At 42.5% G+C, this 21919-nt stretch overlaps 45 non-coding genes across 45 annotated transcripts; all 45 read right to left on the bottom strand.

The window, feature by feature from the left end:
* Window positions 1-592: 592 nt before the first annotated feature.
* Trnal-uaa (transfer RNA leucine (anticodon UAA)) lies at window positions 593-675 on the bottom strand. The gene has a single exon. It is a non-coding gene; the product is annotated as a tRNA-Leu (tRNA).
* A 111-nt stretch (window positions 676-786) lies between these two features.
* On the bottom strand, window positions 787-868 carry Trnas-gcu (transfer RNA serine (anticodon GCU)). Its single transcript has one exon. It is a non-coding gene; the product is annotated as a tRNA-Ser (tRNA).
* Window positions 869-2040: 1172 nt separating this feature from the next.
* On the bottom strand, window positions 2041-2123 carry Trnal-uaa (transfer RNA leucine (anticodon UAA)). The gene has a single exon. It is a non-coding gene; the product is annotated as a tRNA-Leu (tRNA).
* Window positions 2124-2416: 293 nt separating this feature from the next.
* Trnal-uaa (transfer RNA leucine (anticodon UAA)) lies at window positions 2417-2499 on the bottom strand. The gene has a single exon. It is a non-coding gene; the product is annotated as a tRNA-Leu (tRNA).
* A 776-nt stretch (window positions 2500-3275) lies between these two features.
* Trnal-uaa (transfer RNA leucine (anticodon UAA)) lies at window positions 3276-3358 on the bottom strand. The gene has a single exon. It is a non-coding gene; the product is annotated as a tRNA-Leu (tRNA).
* A 111-nt stretch (window positions 3359-3469) lies between these two features.
* On the bottom strand, window positions 3470-3551 carry Trnas-gcu (transfer RNA serine (anticodon GCU)). Its single transcript has one exon. It is a non-coding gene; the product is annotated as a tRNA-Ser (tRNA).
* A 1364-nt stretch (window positions 3552-4915) lies between these two features.
* Trnas-gcu (transfer RNA serine (anticodon GCU)) lies at window positions 4916-4997 on the bottom strand. Its single transcript has one exon. It is a non-coding gene; the product is annotated as a tRNA-Ser (tRNA).
* Window positions 4998-5398: 401 nt separating this feature from the next.
* On the bottom strand, window positions 5399-5480 carry Trnas-gcu (transfer RNA serine (anticodon GCU)). Its single transcript has one exon. It is a non-coding gene; the product is annotated as a tRNA-Ser (tRNA).
* A 206-nt stretch (window positions 5481-5686) lies between these two features.
* On the bottom strand, window positions 5687-5769 carry Trnal-uaa (transfer RNA leucine (anticodon UAA)). Its single transcript has one exon. It is a non-coding gene; the product is annotated as a tRNA-Leu (tRNA).
* Window positions 5770-6167: 398 nt separating this feature from the next.
* On the bottom strand, window positions 6168-6250 carry Trnal-uaa (transfer RNA leucine (anticodon UAA)). Its single transcript has one exon. It is a non-coding gene; the product is annotated as a tRNA-Leu (tRNA).
* A 776-nt stretch (window positions 6251-7026) lies between these two features.
* On the bottom strand, window positions 7027-7109 carry Trnal-uaa (transfer RNA leucine (anticodon UAA)). Its single transcript has one exon. It is a non-coding gene; the product is annotated as a tRNA-Leu (tRNA).
* Window positions 7110-7221: 112 nt separating this feature from the next.
* Trnas-gcu (transfer RNA serine (anticodon GCU)) lies at window positions 7222-7303 on the bottom strand. The gene has a single exon. It is a non-coding gene; the product is annotated as a tRNA-Ser (tRNA).
* Window positions 7304-7509: 206 nt separating this feature from the next.
* Window positions 7510-7592, bottom strand: Trnal-uaa (transfer RNA leucine (anticodon UAA)). Its single transcript has one exon. It is a non-coding gene; the product is annotated as a tRNA-Leu (tRNA).
* A 398-nt stretch (window positions 7593-7990) lies between these two features.
* Trnal-uaa (transfer RNA leucine (anticodon UAA)) lies at window positions 7991-8073 on the bottom strand. Its single transcript has one exon. It is a non-coding gene; the product is annotated as a tRNA-Leu (tRNA).
* A 595-nt stretch (window positions 8074-8668) lies between these two features.
* On the bottom strand, window positions 8669-8750 carry Trnas-gcu (transfer RNA serine (anticodon GCU)). The gene has a single exon. It is a non-coding gene; the product is annotated as a tRNA-Ser (tRNA).
* A 400-nt stretch (window positions 8751-9150) lies between these two features.
* Trnas-gcu (transfer RNA serine (anticodon GCU)) lies at window positions 9151-9232 on the bottom strand. Its single transcript has one exon. It is a non-coding gene; the product is annotated as a tRNA-Ser (tRNA).
* A 206-nt stretch (window positions 9233-9438) lies between these two features.
* Trnal-uaa (transfer RNA leucine (anticodon UAA)) lies at window positions 9439-9521 on the bottom strand. Its single transcript has one exon. It is a non-coding gene; the product is annotated as a tRNA-Leu (tRNA).
* A 398-nt stretch (window positions 9522-9919) lies between these two features.
* Window positions 9920-10002, bottom strand: Trnal-uaa (transfer RNA leucine (anticodon UAA)). Its single transcript has one exon. It is a non-coding gene; the product is annotated as a tRNA-Leu (tRNA).
* Window positions 10003-10597: 595 nt separating this feature from the next.
* Window positions 10598-10679, bottom strand: Trnas-gcu (transfer RNA serine (anticodon GCU)). Its single transcript has one exon. It is a non-coding gene; the product is annotated as a tRNA-Ser (tRNA).
* Window positions 10680-11078: 399 nt separating this feature from the next.
* Window positions 11079-11160, bottom strand: Trnas-gcu (transfer RNA serine (anticodon GCU)). The gene has a single exon. It is a non-coding gene; the product is annotated as a tRNA-Ser (tRNA).
* A 206-nt stretch (window positions 11161-11366) lies between these two features.
* Window positions 11367-11449, bottom strand: Trnal-uaa (transfer RNA leucine (anticodon UAA)). The gene has a single exon. It is a non-coding gene; the product is annotated as a tRNA-Leu (tRNA).
* Window positions 11450-11847: 398 nt separating this feature from the next.
* Window positions 11848-11930, bottom strand: Trnal-uaa (transfer RNA leucine (anticodon UAA)). The gene has a single exon. It is a non-coding gene; the product is annotated as a tRNA-Leu (tRNA).
* Window positions 11931-12042: 112 nt separating this feature from the next.
* On the bottom strand, window positions 12043-12124 carry Trnas-gcu (transfer RNA serine (anticodon GCU)). Its single transcript has one exon. It is a non-coding gene; the product is annotated as a tRNA-Ser (tRNA).
* A 206-nt stretch (window positions 12125-12330) lies between these two features.
* Window positions 12331-12413, bottom strand: Trnal-uaa (transfer RNA leucine (anticodon UAA)). The gene has a single exon. It is a non-coding gene; the product is annotated as a tRNA-Leu (tRNA).
* A 398-nt stretch (window positions 12414-12811) lies between these two features.
* Window positions 12812-12894, bottom strand: Trnal-uaa (transfer RNA leucine (anticodon UAA)). Its single transcript has one exon. It is a non-coding gene; the product is annotated as a tRNA-Leu (tRNA).
* Window positions 12895-13294: 400 nt separating this feature from the next.
* Trnal-uaa (transfer RNA leucine (anticodon UAA)) lies at window positions 13295-13377 on the bottom strand. The gene has a single exon. It is a non-coding gene; the product is annotated as a tRNA-Leu (tRNA).
* Window positions 13378-13489: 112 nt separating this feature from the next.
* Window positions 13490-13571, bottom strand: Trnas-gcu (transfer RNA serine (anticodon GCU)). The gene has a single exon. It is a non-coding gene; the product is annotated as a tRNA-Ser (tRNA).
* Window positions 13572-13779: 208 nt separating this feature from the next.
* On the bottom strand, window positions 13780-13862 carry Trnal-uaa (transfer RNA leucine (anticodon UAA)). The gene has a single exon. It is a non-coding gene; the product is annotated as a tRNA-Leu (tRNA).
* A 398-nt stretch (window positions 13863-14260) lies between these two features.
* Window positions 14261-14343, bottom strand: Trnal-uaa (transfer RNA leucine (anticodon UAA)). The gene has a single exon. It is a non-coding gene; the product is annotated as a tRNA-Leu (tRNA).
* A 1076-nt stretch (window positions 14344-15419) lies between these two features.
* Window positions 15420-15501, bottom strand: Trnas-gcu (transfer RNA serine (anticodon GCU)). Its single transcript has one exon. It is a non-coding gene; the product is annotated as a tRNA-Ser (tRNA).
* Window positions 15502-15902: 401 nt separating this feature from the next.
* Window positions 15903-15984, bottom strand: Trnas-gcu (transfer RNA serine (anticodon GCU)). The gene has a single exon. It is a non-coding gene; the product is annotated as a tRNA-Ser (tRNA).
* A 206-nt stretch (window positions 15985-16190) lies between these two features.
* On the bottom strand, window positions 16191-16273 carry Trnal-uaa (transfer RNA leucine (anticodon UAA)). Its single transcript has one exon. It is a non-coding gene; the product is annotated as a tRNA-Leu (tRNA).
* Window positions 16274-16671: 398 nt separating this feature from the next.
* Window positions 16672-16754, bottom strand: Trnal-uaa (transfer RNA leucine (anticodon UAA)). Its single transcript has one exon. It is a non-coding gene; the product is annotated as a tRNA-Leu (tRNA).
* Window positions 16755-17154: 400 nt separating this feature from the next.
* Trnal-uaa (transfer RNA leucine (anticodon UAA)) lies at window positions 17155-17237 on the bottom strand. The gene has a single exon. It is a non-coding gene; the product is annotated as a tRNA-Leu (tRNA).
* A 112-nt stretch (window positions 17238-17349) lies between these two features.
* Window positions 17350-17431, bottom strand: Trnas-gcu (transfer RNA serine (anticodon GCU)). The gene has a single exon. It is a non-coding gene; the product is annotated as a tRNA-Ser (tRNA).
* A 402-nt stretch (window positions 17432-17833) lies between these two features.
* Window positions 17834-17915, bottom strand: Trnas-gcu (transfer RNA serine (anticodon GCU)). The gene has a single exon. It is a non-coding gene; the product is annotated as a tRNA-Ser (tRNA).
* Window positions 17916-18121: 206 nt separating this feature from the next.
* Trnal-uaa (transfer RNA leucine (anticodon UAA)) lies at window positions 18122-18204 on the bottom strand. The gene has a single exon. It is a non-coding gene; the product is annotated as a tRNA-Leu (tRNA).
* Window positions 18205-18602: 398 nt separating this feature from the next.
* Trnal-uaa (transfer RNA leucine (anticodon UAA)) lies at window positions 18603-18685 on the bottom strand. Its single transcript has one exon. It is a non-coding gene; the product is annotated as a tRNA-Leu (tRNA).
* A 112-nt stretch (window positions 18686-18797) lies between these two features.
* Window positions 18798-18879, bottom strand: Trnas-gcu (transfer RNA serine (anticodon GCU)). Its single transcript has one exon. It is a non-coding gene; the product is annotated as a tRNA-Ser (tRNA).
* Window positions 18880-19085: 206 nt separating this feature from the next.
* Window positions 19086-19168, bottom strand: Trnal-uaa (transfer RNA leucine (anticodon UAA)). Its single transcript has one exon. It is a non-coding gene; the product is annotated as a tRNA-Leu (tRNA).
* A 398-nt stretch (window positions 19169-19566) lies between these two features.
* Window positions 19567-19649, bottom strand: Trnal-uaa (transfer RNA leucine (anticodon UAA)). The gene has a single exon. It is a non-coding gene; the product is annotated as a tRNA-Leu (tRNA).
* Window positions 19650-20049: 400 nt separating this feature from the next.
* Trnal-uaa (transfer RNA leucine (anticodon UAA)) lies at window positions 20050-20132 on the bottom strand. The gene has a single exon. It is a non-coding gene; the product is annotated as a tRNA-Leu (tRNA).
* A 112-nt stretch (window positions 20133-20244) lies between these two features.
* Trnas-gcu (transfer RNA serine (anticodon GCU)) lies at window positions 20245-20326 on the bottom strand. Its single transcript has one exon. It is a non-coding gene; the product is annotated as a tRNA-Ser (tRNA).
* Window positions 20327-20534: 208 nt separating this feature from the next.
* Window positions 20535-20617, bottom strand: Trnal-uaa (transfer RNA leucine (anticodon UAA)). The gene has a single exon. It is a non-coding gene; the product is annotated as a tRNA-Leu (tRNA).
* Window positions 20618-21015: 398 nt separating this feature from the next.
* On the bottom strand, window positions 21016-21098 carry Trnal-uaa (transfer RNA leucine (anticodon UAA)). The gene has a single exon. It is a non-coding gene; the product is annotated as a tRNA-Leu (tRNA).
* Window positions 21099-21919: the final 821 nt, after the last annotated feature.

Below are 21919 nucleotides of genomic sequence, written 5' to 3'. Positions count from 1 at the left end.
ACTTTGACCCGACGAAGGCCAATTTTCCAATTAAAGCAATGTGTTTGATGTACGAAATACTCCACTTACAAATAAATCTTGTCATTCAGCAGAAGTTTGACAAACATCTCTGTACAAAATGAAATACAAATGTACAATTTCGTCAGTCTTTTCCACTCGAGCACACATCAGATCGATAGCAGTCGAGCAGAATATGCAACGAAAATAATGACAATTTACTGGGTGTGGGGTTCGAACGCAGGCGGACAACTGTCCATTGGAACTTAAGTCCAACGCCTTAACCACTCGGCCAACCCAGTGACGATCAGGGGCAATTTGATGGCCTAATGATAATACGAAATCAATGGATTAGCAGGCCATCGCCTTAACCACTCGGCCACCTCGTCCAGACGAAGGCCAATTTTCCAATTCAAGCAGTGTGTTTGATGTACGAGACACTCCACTTGAAAATAAATGTTGTCATTCAGCAGAAATTTGACAAACATCTCTGTACAATATGTAAGATAAATGTACAATTTCGTCAGTTTTCCACTCGAGCACACATCAGATCGATAGCACTCATGCAGAACATGCAACAAAAATAACAACCATTTTCTGGGTGTGGGGTTCGAACCCACGCGGACAACTGTCCATTGGAACTTAAGTCCAACACCTTAACCACTCGGCCAACCCAGTGACGATTAAGGGCAATTTGATGGCCCAATGATAATACGAAATCCAATCACGAATTCTCAAAACTTAACATAGTGCAAGATTTAACAACCAAAAAGAGTACCAAAGGTGACACGACGAGGATGGGACTCGAACCCACGCGTGCAGAGCACAATGGATTAGCAGTCCATCGCCTTAACCACTCGGCCACCTCGTCCAGACGAAGGCCAATTTTCCAATTCAAGCAGTGTGTTTGATGTACGAAATACTCCACTTGCAAATAAATGTTGTCATTCAGCAGAAATTTGACAAACATCTCTGTACAAAATCAAATACAAATGTACAATTTCGTCAGTCTTTTCCACTCGAGCACACATCAGATCGATAGCAGTCGTGCAGAATATGCAACGAAAATAACAACAATTTACTTGGTGTGGGGTTCGAACCCACGCGGACAACTGTCCATTGGAACTTAAGTCCAACACCTTAACCACTCGGCCAACCCAGTGACGATTAAGGGCAATTTGATGGCCCAATGATAATACGAAATCCAATCACGAATTCTCAAAACTTAACATAGGGCAAGATTAAACAACCAAAAAAAGTACAAAAGATGATACGACGAGGATGGGATTCGAACCCACGCATGCAGAGCACAATGGATTAGCAGTGCATCGCCTTAACCACTTGGCCACCTCGTCCAGACGAAGGCCAATTTTCCAATTCAAGCAGTGTGTTTGATGTACGAAATACTCCACTTGAAAATAAATCTTGTCATTCAGCAGAAATTTGACAAACATCTCTGTACAAAATGTAAGATAAATGTACAATTTCGTCGGTTTTCCACTCGAGCACACATGAGATCGATGGCACTCATGCAGAACATGCAAAAAAATAACAATTATTTACTGGGTGTGGGGTTCGAACCCACGGGGACAACTGTCCATTGTAACTTAAGTCCAACGCCTTAACCACTCGGCCAACCCAGTGACGATCAAGGGCAATTTGATTGCCAAATGATAATACGAAATCCAATCACGAACTCTTAAAACTTAACATAGGGCCAGATTAAACAACCAAAAAGAGTACCAAAGATAATACGACGAGGATGGGACTCGAACCCACGCGTGCAGAGCACAATGGGTTAGCAGTCCATCGCCTTAACACTCGGCAACTTTGACCCGACGAAGGCCAATTTTCCAATTAAAGCAATGTGTTTGATGTACGAAATACTCCACTTACAAATAAATCTTGTCATTCAGCAGATGTTTGACAAACATCTCTCTACAAAATGAAATACAAATGTACAATTTCGTCAGTCTTTTCCACTCGAGCACACATCAGATCGATAGCAGTCGTGCAGAATATGCAACGAAAATAATGACAATTTACTGGGTGTGGGGTTCGAACCCACGCGGACAACTGTCCATTGGAACTTAAGTCCAACGCCTTAACCACTCGGCCAACCCAGTGACGATCAGGGGCAATTTGATGTCTTAATGATAATACGAAATCAATGGATTAGCAGTCCATCGCCTTAACCACTCGGCCACCTCGTCCAGACGAAGGCCAATTTTCCAATTCAAGCAGTGTGTTTGATGTACGAGACACTCCACTTGAAAATAAATGTTGTCATTCAGCAGAAATTTGACAAACATCTCTGTACAAAATGTAAGATAAATGTACAATTTCGTCAGTTTTCCACTCGAGCACACATCAGATCGATAGCACTCATGCAGAACATGCAACAAAAATAACAACTATTTACTGGGTGTGGGGTTCGAACCCACGCGGACAACTGTCCATTGGAACTTAAGTCCAACGCCTTAACCACTCGGCCAACCCAGTGACGATCAAGGACAATTTGATTGCCAAATGATAATACGAAATCCAATCACGAACTCTCAAAACTTAACATAGGGCCAGATTAAACAACCAAAAAGAGTACCAATGATGATACGACGAGGATGGGACTCGAACCCACGCGTGCAGAGCACAATGGGTTAGCAGTCCATCGCCTTAACACTCGACAACTTTGACCCGACGAAGGCCAATTTTCCAATTAAAGCAATGTGTTTGATGTACGAAATACTCCACTTACAAATAAATCTTGTCATTCAGCAGAAGTTTGACAAACATCTCTGTACAAAATGAAATACAAATGTACAATTTCGTCAGTCTTTTCCACTCGAGCACACATCAGATCGATAGCAGTCGTGCAGAATATGCAAATAAAATAATGACAATTTACTGGGTGTGGGGTTCGAACGCACGCGGACAACTGTCCATTGGAACTTAAGTCCAACGCCTTAACCACTCGGCCAACCCAGTGACGATCAGGGGCAATTTGATGGCCTAATGATAATACGAAATCAATGGATTAGCAGGCCATCGCCTTAACCACTCGGCCACCTCGTCCAGACGAAGGCCAATTTTCCAATTCAAGCAGTGTGTTTGATGTACGAGACACTCCACTTGAAAATAAATGTTGTCATTCAGCAGAAATTTGACAAACATCTCTGTACAATATGTAAGATAAATGTACAATTTCGTCACTTTTCCACTCGAGCACACATCAGATCGATAGCACTCATGCAGAACATGCAACAAAAATAACAACCATTTACTGGGTGTGGGGTTCGAACCCACGCGGACAACTGTCCATTGGAACTTAAGTCCAACGCCTTAACCACTCGGCCAACCCAGTGACGATCAAGGGCAATTTGATGGCCAAATGATAATACGAAATCCAATCAGGAATTCTCAAAACTTAACATAGGGCAAGAATTAACAACCAAAAAGAGTACCAAAGATGATACGACGAGGATGGGATTCGAACCCACGCGTGAAGAGCACAATGGATTAGCAGTCCATCGCCTTAACCACTCGGCCACCTCGTCCAGACGAAGGCCAATTTTCCAATTCAAGCAGTGTGTTTGATGTAAGAAATATTCCACTTGAAAATAAATGTTGTCATTCAGCAGAAATTTGACAAACATCTCTGTACAAATTATAAGATAAACGTACAATTTCGTCGCTTTTCCACTCGAGCACACGTGAGATCGATGGCACTCATGCAGAACATGCAACAAAAATAACAACTATTTACTGGGAGTGGGGTTCGAACCCACGCGGACAACTGTCCATTGGAACTTAAGTCCAACGCCTTAACCACTCGGCCAACCCAGTGACGATCAAGGGCAATTTGATTGCCAAATGATAATACGAAATCCAATCACGAACTCTCAAAACTTAACATAGGGCCAGATTAAACAACCAAAAAGAGTACCAAAGATGATACGACGAGGATGGGACTCGAACCCACGCGTGCAGAGCACAATGGGTTAGCAGTCCATCGCCTTAACACTCGGCAACTTTGACCCGACGAAGGCCAATTTTCCAATTAAAGCAATGTGTTTGATGTACGAAATACTCCACTTACAAATAAATCTTGTCATTCAGCAGAAATTTGACAAACATCTCTGTACAAAATGTAAGATAAATGTACAATTTCGTCAGTTTTCCATTCGAGCACACATCAAATCGATAGCACTCATGCAGAACATGCAACAAAAATAACAACAATTTACTGGGTGTGGGGTTCGAACCACGCGGACAACTGTCCATTGGAACTTAAGTCCAACGCCTTAACCACTCGGCCAACCCAGTGACTGTCAAGGGCAATTTGATTGGCAAATGATAATACGAAATCCAATCACGAACTCTCAAAACTTAACATAGGGCCAGATTAAACAACCAAAAAGAGTACCAAAGATGATACGACGAGGATGGGACTCGAACCCACGCGTGCAGAGCGCAATGGATTAGCAGTGCATTGCCTTAACACTCGGCAACTTTGACCCGACGAAGGCCAATTTTCCAATTAAAGCAATGTGTTTGATGTACGAAATACTCCACTTACAAATAAATGTTGTCATTCAGCAGAAATTTGACAAACATCTCTGTACAAAATGAAATACAAATGTAAAATTTCGTCAGTCTTTTCCACTCGAGCACACATCAGATCGATAGCAGTCGTGCAGAATATGCCACGAAAATAACAACAGATTACTTGGTGTGGGGTTCGAACGCACGCGGACAACTGTCCATTGGAACTTAAGTCCAACGCCTTAACCACTCGGCCAACCCAGTGACGATGGAGGGCAATTTGATGGCCTAATGATAATACGAAATCCAATCACGAATTCTTAAAACTTAACATAAGGCAAAAATTAAACAACCAAAAAGAGTACCAAAGATGATACGACGAGGATGGGATTCGAACCCACGCGTGCAGAGCACAATGGATTAGCAGTCCATCGCCTTAAGGACTCGGCCACCTCGTCCAGACGAAGGCCAATTTTCCAATTCAAGCAGTGTGTTTGATGTACGAAATACTCCACTTGAAAATAAATTTTGTCATTCAGCAGAAATTTGACAAACATCTCTGTACAAAATGTAAGATAAATGTACAATTTCGTCAGTTTTCCACTCGAGCACACATCAGATCGATAGCACTCATGCAGAACATGCAACAAAAATAACAACAATTTACTGGATGTGGGGTTCGAACCACGCGGACAACTGTCCATTGGAACTTAAGTCCAACGCCTTAACCACTCGGCCAACATCAGCGACGTTTAAGAGCAATTTGATGGCCTAATGATCATCCGAAATCCAATCACGAATTCTCAAAACTTAACATAGGGCAAGAATTAAACAACCAAAAAGAGTGCCAAAGATGAAACGACGAGGATGGGATTCGAACCCACGCGTGCAGAGCACAATGGATTAGCAGTCCATCGCCTTAACCACTCGGGCACCTCGTCCAGACGAAGGCCAATTTTCCAATTCAAGCAGTGTGTTTGATGTACGAAATACTCCACTTGAAAATAAATGTTGTCATTCAGCAGAAATTTGACAAACATCCCCGTACAAAATGTAAGATAAATGTACAATTTCGTCAGTTTTCCACTCGAGCACACATCAGATCGATAGCACTCATGCAGAACATGCAACAAAAATAACAACAATTTACTGGGTGTGGGGTTCGAACCCACGCGGACAACTGTCCATTGGAACTTAAGTCCAACGCCTTAACCACTCGGCCAACCCAGTGACGATCAAGGGCAATTTGATTGCCAAATGATAATACGAAATCCAATCACGAACTCTCAAAACTTAACATAGGGCCAGATTAAACAACCAAAAAGAGTACCAAAGATGATACGACGAGGATGGGACTCGAACCCACGCGTGCAGAGCGCAATGGATTAGCAGTGCATCGCCTTAACACTCGGCAACTTTGACCCGACGAAGGCCAATTTTCCAATTCAAGCAGTGTGTTTGATGTGCGAAATACTCCACTTACAAATAAATGTTGTCATTCAGCAGAAGTTTGACAAACATCTCTGTACAAAATGTAAGATAAATGTACAATTTCGTCGGTTTTCCACTCGAGCACACATGAGATCGATGGCACTCATGCAGAACATGCAACAAAAATAACAACTATTTACTGGGTGTGGGGTTCGAACCCACGCGGACAACTGTCCATTGGAACTTAAGTCCAACGCCTTAACCACTCGGCCAACCCAGTGACGATCAAGGACAATTTGATTGCCAAATGATAATACGAAATCCAATCACGAACTCTCAAAACTTAACATAGGGCCAGATTAAACAACCAAAAAGAGTACCAATGATGATACGACGAGGATGGGACTCGAACCCACGCGTGCAGAGCACAATGGGTTAGCAGTCCATCGCCTTAACACTCGACAACTTTGACCCGACGAAGGCCAATTTTCCAATTAAAGCAATGTGTTTGATGTACGAAATACTCCACTTACAAATAAATCTTGTCATTCAGCAGAAGTTTGACAAACATCTCTGTACAAAATGAAATACAAATGTACAATTTCGTCAGTCTTTTCCACTCGAGCACACATCAGATCGATAGCAGTCGTGCAGAATATGTAAATAAAATAATGACAATTTACTGGGTGTGGGGTTCGAACGCAGGCGGACAACTGTCCATTGGAACTTAAGTCCAACGCCTTAACCACTCGGCCAACCCAGTGACGATCAGGGGCAATTTGATGGCCTAATGATAATACGAAATCAATGGATTAGCAGGCCATCGCCTTAACCACTCGGCCACCTCGTCCAGACGAAGGCCAATTTTCCAATTCAAGCAGTGTGTTTGATGTACGAGACACTCCACTTGAAAATAAATGTTGTCATTCAGCAGAAATTTGACAAACATCTCTGTACAATATGTAAGATAAATGTACAATTTCGTCACTTTTCCACTCGAGCACACATCAGATCGATAGCACTCATGCAGAACATGCAACAAAAATAACAACCATTTACTGGGTGTGGGGTTCGAACCCACGCGGACAACTGTCCATTGGAACTTAAGTCCAACGCCTTAACCACTCGGCCAACCCAGTGACGATCAAGGGCAATTTGATGGCCAAATGATAATACGAAATCCAATCAGGAATTCTCAAAACTTAACATAGGGCAAGAATTAAACAACCAAAAAGAGTACCAAAGATGATACGACGAGGATGGGATTCGAACCCACGCGTGAAGAGCACAATGGATTAGCAGTCCATCGCCTTAACCACTCGGCCACCTCGTCCAGACGAAGGCCAATTTTCCAATTCAAGCAGTGTGTTTGATGTAAGAAATATTCCACTTGAAAATAAATGTTGTCATTCAGCAGAAATTTGACAAACATCTCTGTACAAATTATAAGATAAACGTACAATTTCGTCGCTTTTCCACTCGAGCACACATGAGATCGATGGCACTCATGCAGAACATGCAACAAAAATAACAACTATTTACTGGGTGTGGGGTTCGAACCCACGCGGACAACTGTCCATTGGAACTTAAGTCCAACGCCTTAACCACTCGGCCAACCCAGTGACGATCAAGGGCAATTTGATTGCCAAATGATAATACGAAATCCAATCACGAACTCTCAAAACTTAACATAGGGCCAGATTAAACAACCAAAAAGAGTACCAAAGATGATACGACGAGGATGGGACTCGAACCCACGCGTGCAGAGCACAATGGGTTAGCAGTCCATCGCCTTAACACTCGGCAACTTTGACCCGACGAAGGCCAATTTTCCAATTAAAGCAATGTGTTTGATGTACGAAATACTCCACTTACAAATAAATCTTGTCATTCAGCAGAAATTTGACAAACATCTCTGTACAAAATGTAAGATAAATGTACAATTTCGTCAGTTTTCCATTCGAGCACACATCAGATCGATAGCACTCATGCAGAACATGCAACAAAAATAACAACAATTTACTGGGTGTGGGCTTCGAACCCACGCGGACAACTGTCCATTGGAACTTAAGTCCAACGCCTTAACCACTCGGCCAACCCAGTGACTGTCAAGGGTAATTTGATTGGCAAATGATATTACGAAATCCAATCACGAACTCTCAAAACTTAACATAGGGCCAGATTAAACAACCAAAAAGAGTACCAAAGATGATACGACGAGGATGGGACTCGAACCCACGCGTGCAGAGCGCAATGGATTAGCAGTGCATTGCCTTAACACTCGGCAACTTTGACCCGACGAAGGCCAATTTTCCAATTAAAGCAATGTGTTTGATGTACGAAATACTCCACTTACAAATAAATGTTGTCATTCAGCAGAAATTTGACAAACATCTCTGTACAAAATGAAATACAAATGTACAATTTCGTCAGTCTTTTCCACTCGAGCACACATCAGATCGATAGCAGTCGTGCAGAATATGCCACGAAAATAACAACAGATTACTTGGTGTGGGGTTCGAACGCACGCGGACAACTGTCCATTGGAACTTAAGTCCAACGCCTTAACCACTCGGCCAACCCAGTGACGATGGAGGGCAATTTGATGGCCTAATGATAATACGAAATCCAATCACGAATTCTTAAAACTTAACATAAGGCAAAAATTAAACAACCAAAAAGAGTACCAAAGATGATACGACGAGGATGGGATTCGAACCCACGCGTGCAGAGCACAATGGATTAGCAGTCCATCGCCTTAAGGACTCGGCCACCTCGTCCAGACGAAGGCCAATTTTCCAATTCAAGCAGTGTGTTTGATGTACGAAATACTCCACTTGAAAATAAATGTTGTCATTCAGCAGAAATTTGACAAACATCTCTGTACAAAATGTAAGATAAATGTACAATTTCGTCAGTTTTCCACTCGAGCACACATCAGATCGATAGCACTCATGCAGAACATGCAACAAAAATAACAACAATTTACTGGATGTGGGGTTCGAACCACGCGGACAACTGTCCATTGGAACTTAAGTCCAACGCCTTAACCACTCGGCCAACCCAGCGACGTTTAAGAGCAATTTGATGGCCTAATGATCATCCGAAATCCAATCACGAATTCTGAAAACTTAACATAGGGCAAGAATTAAACAACCAAAAAGAGTGCCAAAGATGAAACGACGAGGATGGGATTCGAACCCACGCGTGCAGAGCACAATGGATTAGCAGTCCATCGCCTTAACCACTCGGCCACCTCGTCCAGACGAAGGCCAATTTTCCAATTCAAGCAGTGTGTTTGATGTACGAAATACTCCACTTGAAAATAAATGTTGTCATTCAGCAGAAATTTGACAAACATCTCCGTACAAAATGTAAGATAAATGTACAATTTCGTCAGTTTTCCACTCGAGCACACATCAGATCGATAGCACTCATGCAGAACATGCAACAAAAATAACAACAATTTACTGGGTGTGGGGTTCGAACCCACGCGGACAACTGTCCATTGGAACTTAAGTCCAACGCCTTAACCACTCGGCCAACCCAGTGACGATCAAGGGCAATTTGATTGCCAAATGATAATACGAAATCCAATCACGAACTCTCAAAACTTAACATAGGGCCAGATTAAACAACCAAAAAGAGTACCAAAGATGATACGACGAGGATGGGACTCGAACCCACGCGTGCAGAGCACAATGGGTTAGCAGTCCATCGCCTTAACACTCGGCAACTTTGACCCGACGAAGGCCAATTTTCCAATTAAAGCAATGTGTTTGATGTACGAAATACTCCACTTACAAATAAATCTTGTCATTCAGCAGAAATTTGACAAACATCTCTGTACAAAATGTAAGATAAATGTACAATTTCGTCAGTTTTCCATTCGAGCACACATCAGATCGATAGCACTCATGCAGAACATGCAACAAAAATAACAACAATTTACTGGGTGTGGGCTTCGAACCCACGCGGACAACTGTCCATTGGAACTTAAGTCCAACGCCTTAACCACTCGGCCAACCCAGTGACTGTCAAGGGCAATTTGATTGGCAAATGATATTACGAAATCCAATCACGAACTCTCAAAACTTAACATAGGGCCAGATTAAACAACCAAAAAGAGTACCAAAGATGATACGACGAGGATGGGACTCGAACCCACGCGTGCAGAGCGCAATGGATTAGCAGTGCATTGCCTTAACACTCGGCAACTTTGACCCGACGAAGGCCAATTTTCCAATTAAAGCAATGTGTTTGATGTACGAAATACTCCACTTACAAATAAATGTTGTCATTCAGCAGAAATTTGACAAACATCTCTGTACAAAATGAAATACAAATGTACAATTTCGTCAGTCTTTTCCACTCGAGCACACATCAGATCGATAGCAGTCGTGCAGAATATGCCACGAAAATAACAACAGATTACTTGGTGTGGGGTTCGAACGCACGCGGACAACTGTCCATTGGAACTTAAGTCCAACGCCTTAACCACTCGGCCAACCCAGTGACGATGGAGGGCAATTTGATGGCCTAATGATAATACGAAATCCAATCACGAATTCTTAAAACTTAACATAAGGCAAAAATTAAACAACCAAAAAGAGTACCAAAGATGATACGACGAGGATGGGATTCGAACCCACGCGTGCAGAGCACAATGGATTAGCAGTCCATCGCCTTAAGGACTCGGCCACCTCGTCCAGACGAAGGCCAATTTTCCAATTCAAGCAGTGTGTTTGATGTACGAAATACTCCACTTGAAAATAAATGTTGTCATTCAGCAGAAATTTGACAAACATCTCTGTACAAAATGTAAGATAAATGTACAATTTCGTCAGTTTTCCACTCGAGCACACATCAGATCGATAGCACTCATGCAGAACATGCAACAAAAATAACAACAATTTACTGGATGTGGGGTTCGAACCACGCGGACAACTGTCCATTGGAACTTAAGTCCAACGCCTTAACCACTCGGCCAACCCAGCGACGTTTAAGAGCAATTTGATGGCCTAATGATAATACGAAATCCAATCACGAACTCTCAAAACTTAACATAGGGCCAGATTAAACAACCAAAAAGAGTACCAAAGATGATACGACGAGGATGGGACTCGAACCCACGCGTGCAGAGCGCAATGGATTAGCAGTCCATCGCCTTAACCACTCGGCCACCTCGTCCAGACGAAGGCCAATTTTCCAATTCAAGCAGTGTGTTTGATGTACGAAATACTCCACTTGAAAATAAATGTTGTCATTCAGCAGAAATTTGACAAACATCTCCGTACAAAATGTAAGATAAATGTACAATTTCGTCAGTTTTCCACTCGAGCACACATCAGATCGATAGCACTCATGCAGAACATGCAACAAAAATAACAACAATTTACTGGGTGTGGGGTTCGAACCCACGCGGACAACTGTCCATTGGAACTTAAGTCCAACGCCTTAACCACTCGGCCAACCCAGTGACGATCAAGGGCAATTTGATTGCCAAATGATAATACGAAATCCAATCACGAACTCTCAAAACTTAACATAGGGCCAGATTAAACAACCAAAAAGAGTACCAAAGATGATACGACGAGGATGGGACTCGAACCCACGCGTGCAGAGCGCAATGGATTAGCAGTGCATCGCCTTAACACTCGGCAACTTTGACCCGACGAAGGCCAATTTTCCAATTCAAGCAGTGTGTTTGATGTGCGAAATACTCCACTTACAAATAAATGTTGTCATTCAGCAGAAGTTTGACAAACATCTCTGTACAAAATGTAAGATAAATGTACAATTTCGTCGGTTTTCCACTCGAGCACACATGAGATCGATGGCACTCATGCAGAACATGCAACGAAAATAACAACTATTTACTGGGTGTGGGGTTCGAACCCACGCGGACAACTGTCCATTGGAACTTAAGTCCAACGCCTTAACCACTCGGCCAACCCAGTGACGATCAAGGGCAATTTGATTGCCAAATGATAATACGAAATCCAATCACGAACTCTCAAAACTTAACATAGTGCAAGATTTAAACAACCAAAAAGAGTGCCAAAGATGATACGACGAATATGGGATTCGAACCCACGCGTGCAGAGCACAATGGATTAGCAGTCCATCGCCTTAACCACTCGGCCACCTCGTCCAGACGAAGGCCAATTTTCCAATTCAAGCAGTGTGTTTGATGTACAAAATACTCCACTTGAAAATAAATGTTGTCATTCAGCAGAAATTTGACAAACATCTCTGTACAAAATGTAAGATAAATGTACAATTTCCTCAGTTTTCCACTCGAGCACACATCAGATCGATAGCACTCATGCAGAACATGCAACAAAAATAACAACAAGTTACTTGGTGTGGGGTTCGAACCCACGCGGACAACTGTCCATTGGAACTTAAGTCCAACGCCTTAACCACTCGGCCAACCCAGTGACGATCAAGGGCAATTTGATTGCCAAATGATAATACGAAATCCAATCACGAACTCTCAAAACTTAACATAGGGCCAGATTAAACAACCAAAAAGAGTACCAAAGATGATACGACGAGGATGGGACTCGAACCCACGCGTGCAGAGCACAATGGGTTAGCAGTCCATCGCCTTATCACTCGGCAACTTTGACCCGACGAAGGCCAATTTTCCAATTCAAGCAGTGTGTTTGATGTGCGAAATACTCCACTTACAAATAAATGTTGTCATTCAGCAGAAGTTTGACAAACATCTCTGTACAAAATGTAAGATAAATGTACAATTTCGTCGGTTTTCCACTCGAGCACACATGAGATCGATGGCACTCATGCAGAACATGCAACAAAAATAACAACTATTTACTGGGTGTGGGGTTCGAACCCACGCGGACAACTTTCCATTGGAACTTAAGTCCAACGCCTTAACCACTCGGCCAACCCAGTGACGATCAAGGGCAATTTGATTGCCAAATGATAATACGAAATCCAATCACGAACTCTTAAAACTTAACATAGGGCCAGATTAAACAACCAAAAAGAGTACCAAAGATGATACGACGAGGATGGGATTCGAACCCACGCGTGCAGAGCACAATGGGTTAGCAGTACATCGCCTTAACACTCGGCAAATTTGACCCGACGAAGGCCAATTTTCCAATTAAAGCAATGTGTTTGATGTACGAAATACTCCACTTACAAATAAATCTTGTCATTCAGCAGAAGTTTGACAAACATCTCAGTACAAAATGAAATACAAATGTACAATTTCGTCAGTCTTTTCCACTCGAGCACACATCAGATCGATAGCAGTCGTGCAGAATATGCAACGAAAATAATGACAATTTACTGGGTGTGGGGTTCGAACCCACGGGGACAACTGTCCATTGGAACTTAAGTCCAACGCCTTAACCACTCGGCCAACCCAGTGACGATCAAGGGCAATTTGATGGCCCAATGATAATACGAAATCCAATCACGAATTCTCAAAACTTAACATAGTGCAAGATTTAAACAACCAAAAAGAGTGCCAAAGATGATACGACGAATATGGGATTCGAACCCACGCGTGCAGAGCACAATGGATTAGCAGTCCATCGCCTTAACCACTCGGCCACCTCGTCCAGACGAAGGCCAATTTTCCAATTCAAGCAGTGTGTTTGATGTACGAAATACTCCACTTGAAAATAAATGTTGTCATTCAGCAGAAATTTGACAAACATCTCTGTACAAAATGTAAGATCAATGTACAATTTCGTCAGTCTTTTCCACTCGAGCACACATCAGATCGATAGCACTCATGCAGAACATGCAACAAAAATAACAAAAAGTTACTTGGTGTGGGGTTCGAACCCACGCGGACAACTGTCCATTGGAACTTAAGTCCAACGCCTTAACCACTCGGCCAACCCAGTGACTATCAAGGGCAATTTGATTGCCAAATGATAATACGAAATCCAATCACGAACTCTCAAAACTTAACATAGGGCCAGATTAAACAACCAAAAAGAGTGCCAAAGATAATACGACGAGGATGGGACTCGAACCCACGCGTGCAGAGCGCAATGGATTAGCAGTGCATCGCCTTAACACTCGGCAACTTTGACCCGACGAAGGCCAATTTTCCAATTCAAGCAGTGTGTTTGATGTAAGAAATATTCCACTTGAAAATAAATGTTGTCATTCAGCAGAAATTTGACAAACATCTCTGTACAAAATGTAAGATAAACGTACAATTTCGTCGCTTTTCCACTCGAGCACACATCAGATCGATGGCACTCATGCAGAACATGCAACAAAAATAATAACTATTTACTGGGTGTGGGGTTCGAACCCACGCGGACAACTGTCCATTGGAACTTAAGTCCAACGCCTTAACCACTCGGCCAACCCAGTGACGATCAAGGGCAATTTGATTGCCAAATGATAATACGAAATCCAATCACGAACTCTCAAAACTTAACATAGGGCCAGATTAAACAACCAAAAAGAGTACCAAAGATGATACGACGAGGATGGGACTCGAACCCACGCGTGCAGAGCACAATGGGTTAGCAGTCCATGGCCTTAACACTCGTCAACTTTGACCCGACGAAGGCCAATTTTCCAATTAAAGCAATGTGTTTGATGTACGAAATACTCCACTTACAAATAAATCTTGTCATTCAGCAGAAATTTGACAAACATCTCTGTACAAAATGTAAGATAAATGTACAATTTCGTCAGTTTTCCATTCGAGCACACATCAGATCGATAGCACTCATGCAGAACATGCAACAAAAATAACAACAATTTACTGGGTGTGGGGTTCGAACCCAAGCGGACAACTGTCCATTGGAACTTAAGTCCAACGCCTTAACCACTCGGCCAACCCAGTGACTGTCAAGGGCAATTTGATTGGCAAATGATAATACGAAATCCAATCACGAACTCTCAAAACTTAACATAGGGCAAGATTAAACAACCAAAAAGAGTACCAAAGATGATACGACGAGGATGGGACTCGAACCCACGCGTGCAGAGCGCAATGGATTAGCAGTGCATTGCCTTAACACTCGGCAACTTTGACCCGACGAAGGCCAATTTTCCAATTAAAGCAATGTGTTTGATGTACGAAATACTCCACTTACAAATAAATGTTGTCATTCAGCAGAAATTTGACAAACATCTCTGTACAAAATGAAATACAAATGTACAATTTCGTCAGTCTTTTCCACTCGAGCACACATCAGATCGATAGCAGTCGTGCAGAATATGCCACGAAAATAACAACAGATTATTTGGTGTGGGGTTCGAACGCACGCGGACAACTGTCCATTGGAACTTAAGTCCAACGCCTTAACCACTCGGCCAACCCAGTGACGATGGAGGGCAATTTGATGGCCTAATGATAATACGAAATCCAATCACGAATTCTTAAAACTTAACATAAGGCAAGAATTAAACAACCAAAAAGAGTACCAAAGATGATACGACGAGGATGGGATTCGAACCCACGCGTGCAGAGCACAATGGATTAGCAGTCCATCGCCTTAAGGACTCGGCCACCTCGTCCAGACGAAGGCCAATTTTCCAATTCAAGCAGTCTGTTTGATGTACGAAATACTCCACTTGAAAATAAATGTTGTCATTCAGCAGAAATTTGACAAACATCTCAGTACAAAATGTAAGATAAATGTACAATTTCGTCAGTTTTCCACTCGAGCACACATCAGATCGATAGCACTCATGCAGAACATGCAACAAAAATAACAACAATTTACTGGATGTGGGGTTCGAACCCACGCGGACAACTGTGCATTGGAACTTAAGTCCAACGCCTTAACCACTCGGCCAACCCAGCGACGTTTAAGAGCAATTTGATGGCCTAATGATCATCCGAAATCCAATCACGAATTAATAAAACTTAACATAGGGCAAGAATTAAACAATCAAAAAGAGTGCCAAAGATGATACGACGAGGATGGGATTCGAACCCACGCGTGCAGAGCACAATGGATTAGCAGTCCATCGCCTTAACCACTTGGCCACCTCGTCCAGACGAAGGCCAATTTTCCAATTCAAGCAGTGTGTTTGATGTACGAAATACTCCACATGAAAATAAATGTTGTCATTCAGCAGAAGTTTGACAAACATCTCTGTACAAAATGTAAGATAAATGTACAATTTCGTCAGTTTTCCACTCGAGCACACATCAGATCGATAGCACTCATGCAGAACATGCAACAAAAATAACAACAATTTACTGGGTGTGGGGTTCGAACCCACGCGGACAACTGTCCATTGGAACTTAAGTCCAACGCCTTAACCACTCGGCCAACCCAGTGACTATCAAGGGCAATTTGATTGCCAAATGATAATACGAAATCCAATCACGAACTCTCAAAACTTAACATAGGGCCAGATTAAACAACCAAAAAGAGTACCAAAGATGATACGACGAGGATGGGACTCGAACCCACGCGTGCAGAGCGCAATGGATTAGCAGTGCATCGCCTTAACACTCGGCAACTTTGACCCGACGAAGGCCAATTTTCCAATTCAAGCAGTGTGTTTGATGTGCGAAATACTCCACTTGAAAATAAATGTTGTCATTCAGCAGAAGTTTGACAAACATCTCTGTACAAAATGTAAGATAAATGTACAATTTCGTCGGTTTTCCACTCGAGCACACATCAGATCGATGGCACTCATGCAGAACATGCAACAAAAATAACAACAATTTACTGGGTGTGGGGTTCGAACCCACGCGGACAACTTTCCATTGGAACTTAAGTCCAACGCCTTAACCACTCGGCCAACCCAGTGACGATCAAGGGCAATTTGATTGCCAAATGATAATACGAAATCCAATCACGAACTCTTAAAACTTAACATAGGGCCAGATTAAACAACCAAAAAGAGTACCAAAGATGATACGACGAGGATGGGATTCGAACCCACGCGTGCAGAGCACAATGGGTTAGCAGTACATCGCCTTAACACTCGGCAAATTTGACCCGACGAAGGCCAATTTTCCAATTAAAGCAATGTGTTTGATGTACGAAATACTCCACTTACAAATAAATCTTGTCATTCAGCAGAAGTTTGACAAACATCTCAGTACAAAATGAAATACAAATGTACAATTTCGTCAGTCTTTTCCACTCGAGCACACATCAGATCGATAGCAGTCGTGCAGAATATGCAACGAAAATAATGACAATTTACTGGGTGTGGGGTTCGAACCCACGGGGACAACTGTCCATTGGAACTTAAGTCCAACGCCTTAACCACTCGGCCAACCCAGTGACTATCAAGGGCAATTTGATGGCCCAATGATAATACGAAATCCAATCACGAATTCTCAAAACTTAACATAGTGCAAGATTTAAACAACCAAAAAGAGTGCCAAAGATGATACGACGAATATGGGATTCGAACCCACGCGTGCAGAGCACAATGGATTAGCAGTCCATCGCCTTAACCACTCGGCCACCTCGTCCAGACGAAGGCCAATTTTCCAATTCAAGCAGTGTGTTTGATGTACGAAATACTCCACTTGAAAATAAATGTTGTCATTCAGCAGAAATTTGACAAACATCTCTGTACAAAATGTAAGATAAATGTACAATTTCGTCAGTCTTTTCCACTCGAGCACACATCAGATCGATAGCACTCATGCAGAACATGCAACAAAAATAACAACAAGTTACTTGGTGTGGGGTTCGAACCCACGCAGACAACTGTCCATTGGAACTTAAGTCCAACGCCTTAACCACTCGGCCAACCCAGTGACGATCAAGGGCAATTTGATTGCCAAATGATAATACGAAATCCAATCACGAACTCTTAAAACTTAACATAGGGCCAGATTAAACAACCAAAAAGAGTACCAAAGATGATACGACGAGGATGGGACTCGAACCCACGCGTGCAGAGCGCAATGGATTAGCAGTCCATCGCCTTAACCACTCGGCCACCTCGTCCAGACGAAGGCCAATTTTCCAATTCAAGCAGTGTGTTTGATGTACGAAATACTCCACTTGAAAATAAATGTTGTCATTCAGCAGAAATTTGACAAACATCTCCGTACAAAATGTAAGATAAATGTACAATTTCGTCAGTTTTCCACTCGAGCACACATCAGATCGATAGCACTCATGCAGAACATGCAACAAAAATAACAACAATTTACTGGGTGTGGGGTTCGAACCCACGCGGACAACTGTCCATTGGAACTTAAGTCCAACGCCTTAACCACTCGGCCAACCCAGTGACGATCAAGGGCAATTTGATTGCCAAATGATAATACGAAATCCAATCACGAACTCTCAAAACTTAACATAGGGCCAGATTAAACAACCAAAAAGAGTACCAAAGATGATACGACGAGGATGGGACTCGAACCCACGCGTGCAGAGCGCAATGGATTAGCAGTGCATCGCCTTAACACTCGGCAACTTTGACCCGACGAAGGCCAATTTTCCAATTCAAGCAGTGTGTTTGATGTGCGAAATACTCCACTTACAAATAAATGTTGTCATTCAGCAGAAGTTTGACAAACATCTCTGTACAAAATGTAAGATAAATGTACAATTTCGTCGGTTTTCCACTCGAGCACACATGAGATCGATGGCACTCATGCAGAACATGCAACGAAAATAACAACTATTTACTGGGTGTGGGGTTCGAACCCACGCGGACAACTGTCCATTGGAACTTAAGTCCAACGCCTTAACCACTCGGCCAACCCAGTGACGATCAAGGGCAATTTGATTGCCAAATGATAATACGAAATCCAATCACGAACTCTCAAAACTTAACATAGTGCAAGATTTAAACAACCAAAAAGAGTGCCAAAGATGATACGACGAATATGGGATTCGAACCCACGCGTGCAGAGCACAATGGATTAGCAGTCCATCGCCTTAACCACTCGGCCACCTCGTCCAGACGAAGGCCAATTTTCCAATTCAAGCAGTGTGTTTGATGTACAAAATACTCCACTTGAAAATAAATGTTGTCATTCAGCAGAAATTTGACAAACATCTCTGTACAAAATGTAAGATAAATGTACAATTTCCTCAGTTTTCCACTCGAGCACACATCAGATCGATAGCACTCATGCAGAACATGCAACAAAAATAACAACAAGTTACTTGGTGTGGGGTTCGAACCCACGCGGACAACTGTCCATTGGAACTTAAGTCCAACGCCTTAACCACTCGGCCAACCCAGTGACGATCAAGGGCAATTTGATTGCCAAATGATAATACGAAATCCAATCACGAACTCTCAAAACTTAACATAGGGCCAGATTAAACAACCAAAAAGAGTACCAAAGATGATACGACGAGGATGGGACTCGAACCCACGCGTGCAGAGCACAATGGGTTAGCAGTCCATCGCCTTATCACTCGGCAACTTTGACCCGACGAAGGCCAATTTTCCAATTCAAGCAGTGTGTTTGATGTGCGAAATACTCCACTTACAAATAAATGTTGTCATTCAGCAGAAGTTTGACAAACATCTCTGTACAAAATGTAAGATAAATGTACAATTTCGTCGGTTTTCCACTCGAGCACACATGAGATCGATGGCACTCATGCAGAACATGCAACAAAAATAACAACTATTTACTGGGTGTGGGGTTCGAACCCACGCGGACAACTTTCCATTGGAACTTAAGTCCAACGCCTTAACCACTCGGCCAACCCAGTGACGATCAAGGGCAATTTGATTGCCAAATGATAATACGAAATCCAATCACGAACTCTTAAAACTTAACATAGGGCCAGATTAAACAACCAAAAAGAGTACCAAAGATGATACGACGAGGATGGGATTCGAACCCACGCGTGCAGAGCACAATGGGTTAGCAGTACATCGCCTTAACACTCGGCAAATTTGACCCGACGAAGGCCAATTTTCCAATTAAAGCAATGTGTTTGATGTACGAAATACTCCACTTACAAATAAATCTTGTCATTCAGCAGAAGTTTGACAAACATCTCAGTACAAAATGAAATACAAATGTACAATTTCGTCAGTCTTTTCCACTCGAGCACACATCAGATCGATAGCAGTCGTGCAGAATATGCAACGAAAATAATGACAATTTACTGGGTGTGGGGTTCGAACCCACGGGGACAACTGTCCATTGGAACTTAAGTCCAACGCCTTAACCACTCGGCCAACCCAGTGACGATCAAGGGCAATTTGATGGCCCAATGATAATACGAAATCCAATCACGAATTCTCAAAACTTAACATAGTGCAAGATTTAAACAACCAAAAAGAGTGCCAAAGATGATACGACGAATATGGGATTCGAACCCACGCGTGCAGAGCACAATGGATTAGCAGTCCATCGCCTTAACCACTCGGCCACCTCGTCCAGACGAAGGCCAATTTTCCAATTCAAGCAGTGTGTTTGATGTACGAAATACTCCACTTGAAAATAAATGTTGTCATTCAGCAGAAATTTGACAAACATCTCTGTACAAAATGTAAGATCAATGTACAATTTCGTCAGTCTTTTCCACTCGAGCACACATCAGATCGATAGCACTCATGCAGAACATGCAACAAAAATAACAAAAAGTTACTTGGTGTGGGGTTCGAACCCACGCGGACAACTGTCCATTGGAACTTAAGTCCAACGCCTTAACCACTCGGCCAACCCAGTGACTATCAAGGGCAATTTGATTGCCAAATGATAATACGAAATCCAATCACGAACTCTCAAAACTTAACATAGGGCCAGATTAAACAACCAAAAAGAGTGCCAAAGATAATACGACGAGGATGGGACTCGAACCCACGCGTGCAGAGCGCAATGGATTAGCAGTGCATCGCCTTAACACTCGGCAACTTTGACCCGACGAAGGCCAATTTTCCAATTCAAGCAGTGTGTTTGATGTAAGAAATATTCCACTTGAAAATAAATGTTGTCATTCAGCAGAAATTTGACAAACATCTCTGTACAAAATGTAAGATAAACGTACAATTTCGTCGCTTTTCCACTCGAGCACACATCAGATCGATGGCACTCATGCAGAACATGCAACAAAAATAATAACTATTTACTGGGTGTGGGGTTCGAACCCACGCGGACAACTGTCCATTGGAACTTAAGTCCAACGCCTTAACCACTCGGCCAACCCAGTGACGATCAAGGGCAATTTGATTGCCAAATGATAATACGAAATCCAATCACGAACTCTCAAAACTTAACATAGGGCCAGATTAAACAACCAAAAAGAGTACCAAAGATGATACGACGAGGATGGGACTCGAACCCACGCGTGCAGAGCACAATGGGTTAGCAGTCCATGGCCTTAACACTCGTCAACTTTGACCCGACGAAGGCCAATTTTCCAATTAAAGCAATGTGTTTGATGTACGAAATACTCCACTTACAAATAAATCTTGTCATTCAGCAGAAATTTGACAAACATCTCTGTACAAAATGTAAGATAAATGTACAATTTCGTCAGTTTTCCATTCGAGCACACATCAGATCGATAGCACTCATGCAGAACATGCAACAAAAATAACAACAATTTACTGGGTGTGGGGTTCGAACCCAAGCGGACAACTGTCCATTGGAACTTAAGTCCAACGCCTTAACCACTCGGCCAACCCAGTGACTGTCAAGGGCAATTTGATTGGCAAATGATAATACGAAATCCAATCACGAACTCTCAAAACTTAACATAGGGCAAGATTAAACAACCAAAAAGAGTACCAAAGATGATACGACGAGGATGGGACTCGAACCCACGCGTGCAGAGCGCAATGGATTAGCAGTGCATTGCCTTAACACTCGGCAACTTTGACCCGACGAAGGCCAATTTTCCAATTAAAGCAATGTGTTTGATGTACGAAATACTCCACTTACAAATAAATGTTGTCATTCAGCAGAAATTTGACAAACATCTCTGTACAAAATGAAATACAAATGTACAATTTCGTCAGTCTTTTCCAC

This window comes from Phallusia mammillata, chromosome 4, assembly GCF_965637545.1.
Source record: "Phallusia mammillata chromosome 4, kaPhaMamm4.hap1.1, whole genome shotgun sequence".
NCBI lineage: Eukaryota > Metazoa > Chordata > Ascidiacea > Phlebobranchia > Ascidiidae > Phallusia > Phallusia mammillata.
The sequence above is the reverse complement of the archived record's forward strand: the minus strand, read 5'-3'. Positions and strand labels throughout refer to the sequence as shown.